Source organism: Lonchura striata, chromosome 24, assembly GCF_050655825.1.
Source record: "Lonchura striata isolate lonStrDom1 chromosome 24, ASM5065582v1, whole genome shotgun sequence".
Classification (NCBI taxonomy): Eukaryota; Metazoa; Chordata; class Aves; order Passeriformes; family Estrildidae; genus Lonchura; species Lonchura striata.
In genome coordinates this window covers 4686597-4692500 of record NC_140726.1, presented here as the reverse complement: position 1 = coordinate 4692500, position 5904 = coordinate 4686597, and positions in this window count along the sequence as shown.

Sequence of the window (5904 nt, the reverse complement as noted above, 5' to 3'; positions counted from 1 at the left end):
AAATTGGGATGGTTTGGGACCAAAACTAGAAAATTTGGGGTGCTTGAGGACCAAAAACCAGGAAATTTGGGGTGCTTGGGGGCCTAAAACCAGGAAATTTGGGATATCTGAGGACATAAACAAGGAAATTTGAGTTGCTTGAGGACAAAACCAGGAGATTTGGGGTGTTTGAGGCCTAAAAACAGGTAATTTGGGGTGCTTGGGCACCTAAAAAGAGGAAATTTGGGGTGATTGAGGACAAGACCAGGAAATCTGGGGTGCTTGAGGGCCTAAAAACAGGAAAATTTGGGTAATTTGGGACCAAAAAACCAGGAAATTTGGGGTAATTTGGGACCAAAACCCAGGAAATCTGGGATATCTGAGGACCTAAACCAGGAAATTTGAGTTGCTTGAGGACAAAACCAGGAAATTTGGGGTGTTTGAGGCCTAAAAACAGGAAATTTGGGATGCCTGGGGGCAAAACCAGGAAATTTGGGTTTCTTGGGGACTAAAAATCAGGAAATTTGGGCTGCTTGGAGACAAAATCAGGAAATTTGGGGTGCCTGGGGAGCCCAGGCTCTCCCTGGCAGTGCCCAGCATCCCCTCATCCCCCAAAACAGGAGAAGGAAATTTTGCAAATTGAAGTTTGCAGAGGTGAGGACTCCCAGAATTCCTCAGGGACTGACACCGAAATTCCAGGTTAAAGCTGCTGGGGGTTTATTTTTATTTTTTGGCTGGCAGCCTCATTTTCCCCCCATTCCTGGCACAAAAAAGGTGATTTCTCCACCTTCTTTTATGAATTAAATCTCTTCTATGAATGCCTTTTAATGAGAATATTTTCCATTTGATTTTTTGTCGAGAATGCCTTTTAAATGAGAATATTTTCCATTTGATTTTTTGTCAAGAATGCCTTTTAAATTAAAATATTTTCCATTTGATTTTTGTCAGCTGCTCAATGAAAATTGGGAAGAAGCAGCTAATTACAGCTCTCCTAATTAAGCTCGTACAATAACCCCATAATTATGCCCATATTTATCACCTTGGTGCTGGACACTTTAACCTGTTGTGCTTTGCAATTAGCCAGGGGCTCTGAGGTTCTCTCTCTTGGTCTGGGTAAAAATTTGAATTTAAAGCGTGGAAATGAACTCTGTGCTTATCAAAGTGTAATTGGGGTAATTTAGGAGGGGTTTTGGGGAATTTAGGAGGGGCTTTTATCAGCAGCAAGGCCAGGGCTGGGTTTAAACACAATTAAAATGTGTTTTATTAACGAGGAGTTGGTGCAACGCTGCTGAGCAGCACAAAAAAATTTTTTTTCCAAAAAAATCTTGGAGAAAAGCTCCAAAAATCCTGGAATTGCAGGCAGAGCAAAGTGCAGGAGATGCCAGCCCCTTTTTTTAGAAGCTTTTGCTTTATTTTTACGTGCTGGGGAGGATGCTTGAGGAGTAGGGGCTGAAGGGAAGCGTTTTCCTTCTCCTTTAATGGAGAAAAAAAGTGAATTTATAAGGAAAAAACTCTCCTGGGCTGATATTTGCTCAATTCTATCCATGCTGACTGCCAGGGGGAAAAATCCCTTTCCTTCTGGTGCCTGAATGACCCATAAATCCCACTTTTCCCCCACTTTTTGCCCAAATTTTCCCACTTTTCCCCACTTTTTCCCGACTTTTCCCCCACTTTTTTCCCACTTCCCCCCCCTTTTTCCCCCTCTTTTTCCCCCACTTTTTTCCCACTTTTTCCCACTATTTTCCCCATTTTCCCCCACTATTTCCCTACATTTTCCCCACTTTTCCCCCACATTTTCCCCACTTTCCCCCCCACTTTTTTCCCACTTTCCCCCCAATTTTCCCCCCCTTTTCCCCCACTATTTCCCCACATTTTCCCCACTTCCCCATCCCTTTTTTCCCCACATTTTACCCCCACTTTTTTCCCACTTTTTTTTCCCCACTTTTTTTTCCCCACTTTTTATTCCCCACTTTTCCCCACTTTTTTTCCCCACTTTTTTCCCACTTTTTTTCCCACATATTCCCACTTTTTCCCCCATTTTTTTTTCCCTGTTTCTCCCATTTTTTTCTGGGAAAAGCCAATTCCCAGCAGCTCCCTGGAGGCAGCAGGTGAAGATCCTCTGCAGGGAGACCTTGGCTCCTGCAGCCTGAGGGGTCAAAGGAGTAAGAAAAAGGATTTTTTTTCCTGCTAAAATATTCACATTTCACGATTTATGACAGTTGGGGTTACAGGAATAATTTGATTTCTCAAAGCACTGTAAGAATTCAACGCTCCTGGGATGAAAAATTGGAGAATTCTTCTTTCCCCAAAAAAAAGAAAGGAAGGGAGCTGCTTTTCCCCAAAGGAAAAAGACTAAAAACCACCAAACACCCAACAAAGTTGGGCTTTGATTTCTGGATCCTTTTCTTGAAAAAAAGAATAAATTAAATCTGCACAATGAGACAGCAAATGGGGTCAGATAAATGGGTTTTATCCAGCAAAGTCACCTCAGTGGAATTGTGGGGATCATCCGTTTTTTGAGGACAAATTGGGGAATTTAGGAGGGGCTTGAGGAGGTTTTTGAGGACAAATAGTGGAATATTCTGGGTTGGAAAGCACCCACAGGGATCAGCCCCAAAATTCTAAACCAACCCCACAGTCAGAGATTGAGGAGGACTCGGTGCCACAGGGTTGATTAATTGTGAAGAAGTTCATGGTGGGAGATAAAAATTCCAGAAATCCGAGGGAGAAGGTGATTTTTGTGCTAAACCTTCCTGGAAATACTGAGAAATTTGTGAAATCCTGACATTTTCCTGCTCTGAAATGAGGAGCACCCAGCACTGCCCCCACTTCCGAGGCCATTTAGAGCTGATTTCTTTCTCCAGGCTACAGAGCCCACAAAAATCAAGCCATTAGAACCTTTTAAAGGCTTTCTTGCCACAAACTAAAAATATCCCTGGCTGACAGATGCGAGCTGTCAATAAAGAATTTAAGAACTCAGTATGGAGAGTGGAAAGAGTGCAAAGTCTTGATAAACATCTCAAATTGGGTCTTACTCAGTGGGAAATAAGTAGTTTATAGTGGTAATTGTAAAGGGCATTTTACATGGAATCAATTAAATGAAAATCTTTTAAACCCTTTTTAAAAAGAGACCTTTTTAAGTTAACAGGTGATTTTAATTGGAACCATGGGACTTGCAGCCCGGGAGGTGGGTTGGGGTTTTTTTTTTGTTGAGGAGGGTTTTTTTTATTATTATTTTTTTGGAAGCTTTCAATATAGGGGAAAATCGATCCACTTCCATCAGCATCTGAACTCCCAGAGCCCTGCAAGTTGAGGAGTGAGGCTGAGCAAGAAAATTACAGTTTGCTCTGGTTTGTGAAGCTTTTCCTCACCATTAAATGTGTCTCCATCACTCCCTAATTGTGAAAGGAAAATGTATCAAGGATTAATTATTTTCAGTCAGAATCCTCTGTCATAACCTACTGCAAAACTTTAGAGCTGTTTCATGTTTAAATTTGAGTTCAAACACCACAGCTGACACAAGCAGTAATTCCATGTGAGTAAAATTCCAAGAACTTTATTTATCAATCCCTTTCCCTACTTTTTAACCACCCTGAAGATGCTCTGCAGGATTATCTGGAGCAGGCAGGGAGAGCTGGGTTTGATGTGTTGCAGAGAGTTGGGAAGGGGAAGAATTCACCAGATTAAGAAACAATGATTAAAATATCATTTCCTCTGAGGGAAGGAAGTTTTTGTGCTTGTGGAATTTGTCCCTCGTTGCCTGCTTCAGATAATCCAGAAGCAGAAATTTACTGGGTTAAGTTGTGAGTCTTTTATTCCTCAAAAATCAACTTCAGCTCCTGAAAGTCCAAGGGAAACGTCCGCTGTGTCTCATTCCAAGAGCTCAGCTCCAGAGGGAAGGAGAGGCAGAAAATAAATCACAAAACCTGCATTTGTTTCCCAGCTTTGGGTGGGCAAAAACCCTTGAAGCAGCACTGAGAAATTCCCTGGGGGAAAAAAGAACAAAATCTCAAAGGAGCACTGAGAAATTCCCTGGTGGGGAAAAGAACAAACCCCAAAGGAGCACTGAGAAGTTCCCCAGGAGAAAAAAGAAGAGAATCTCAAAGGAGCACTGAGAATTTCCTCAGGGGGAAACAAAAAACCCTCCAAGGAGCACTGAGAAGTTCCCCAGAGGGAAAAAAGAAAACCCCAAAGGAGCAGCGAGAAGTTCCCCAGGGAGGTCCGGAGGGGGAGAACAAGGACAGCCTGATGGATCAGGGAGGGAGGGATGCCTCAGGTTTAGATTTTCTATTTTTCACATTCTGTGCTGCTTCAGTGTGTAATTCTGAGCTTCACATGAGGGGATGCTGAGCTCTGTGCACAGAGCAGGGACACAAAACAATTCCTGCTCCAGCTGGGCACCAAGGACAAATGATCCAAACCTCAGCCCAGGAGCACAAACACCGTGGGCTGGAGAGAGAAAAACAAGCAGGATGGGACTGATGGGCTGGAGCTGGAATGGGACAATGAACTCCAAGGTGCCAATGGAGCAGAACTGATCCCAGGGAGAGCCCCGGGAGCGCTCGTGCATTTTGGGACCATTTGGGTTCATTTTGGGACCATTTTGGGACCATTTTGGTTCATCTTGGGTGCAGCCCTGGCTGGGCTCTGGAAATGTGGAAAAAATTCAAACTCTACAGTTTTAATAAAGATTTGTAGGGAATGTTTATTTACAGTGTTGTGGACACGTGGGAATTCATTGTCCTTTCATGGACACGCACCTTTTGAGAAGTCTTGATCTTTTTTATTACTTTGACTAATTTCTATATGTATAGAATTTCACAATATGTTTGTGCATATTTATTTTGTTGATTTTACATTATACTTATAGCTAGTTACACTTGTATTTAGTTTTTGTTAGAAAGTATAGAAAGAACTCTTGGATTACTCCTCCCTGTTTTAAGGTTCGAGGAGTCTTTTTTACCTCTTATCTTTTTAGTGTGGAAATTTGTATTTTTTCTCTTTAGCTGGGGTAGTTTACTCAGTTTAAAGCAGTACATTTCACCTAAATCTCAATAGATTTTTACCCCGTTAAATTTTCACTCTCTCTCATTCTTGTGCTGCCCAAGGCGGATCCATGGAGGAGATCCTTTTAATGAATTGAATAAATTTATTCTTTATTCTATCCAGCTCTGTTCTAGCTCAGCCTGCACAAGGAGGGGAAACTGAGGCACGGCCAGCAGGAGAGGCAGCAGCATCCATCCACGCCCTGCATCCCCAGCTCCTGGCACCCTTCCTCCATGGAATTGCTGTGCTCCTGGCGTGCTCGGAGTGATTAGAGGCAGTGTGAAGTTATGGAGTGGGGATCCAATCCCACAGCCCTCTTTGGAGGGGTGAGCGTTCCGCAGGTTTTTTTCCCTGCCTGCGACAATCTGCACAAATAGGCTTTTAAATTAAGCAGTGATTTGGAATATAAGTGAGTGCATTTAAGCTGCTAAGAGATGGAAAGATCCTAATGGCTGAAATATTTGTCATATCACAAATAAACTGGCTGGATCGGGAGCCACTAATATAACTAATTTTTACCAAATCCTTCACTGCTCTGTGAGAGAAAATGAGGTCAGCACAGGTTGAGGCAACAGCAAATGAGCAGCTGCCAGGAGGCAGCACAGAATACTGATAAAGGACTCTGCAGGAACTGCACTGCCTGCCCACAGAAACTGGAATCACTTTGTTCAAATTAAGATATAGCTTCTTCCAGAGCATCCAGGGCTTTCATGGAAAGGTGCCAACGAATGCGGGCTCCAATGGATCTGGAATACAAATGCATTCCAGAGGCTCCCCACGCCTGGGCTCATCCAGGTTTTGTCCAGAGGTGTGATTTGGGCTGGGAGAGAGGGCACGGTGCTCCCCACACCCTGGGGCAGCTGAGGAGAGGCCCTGCCA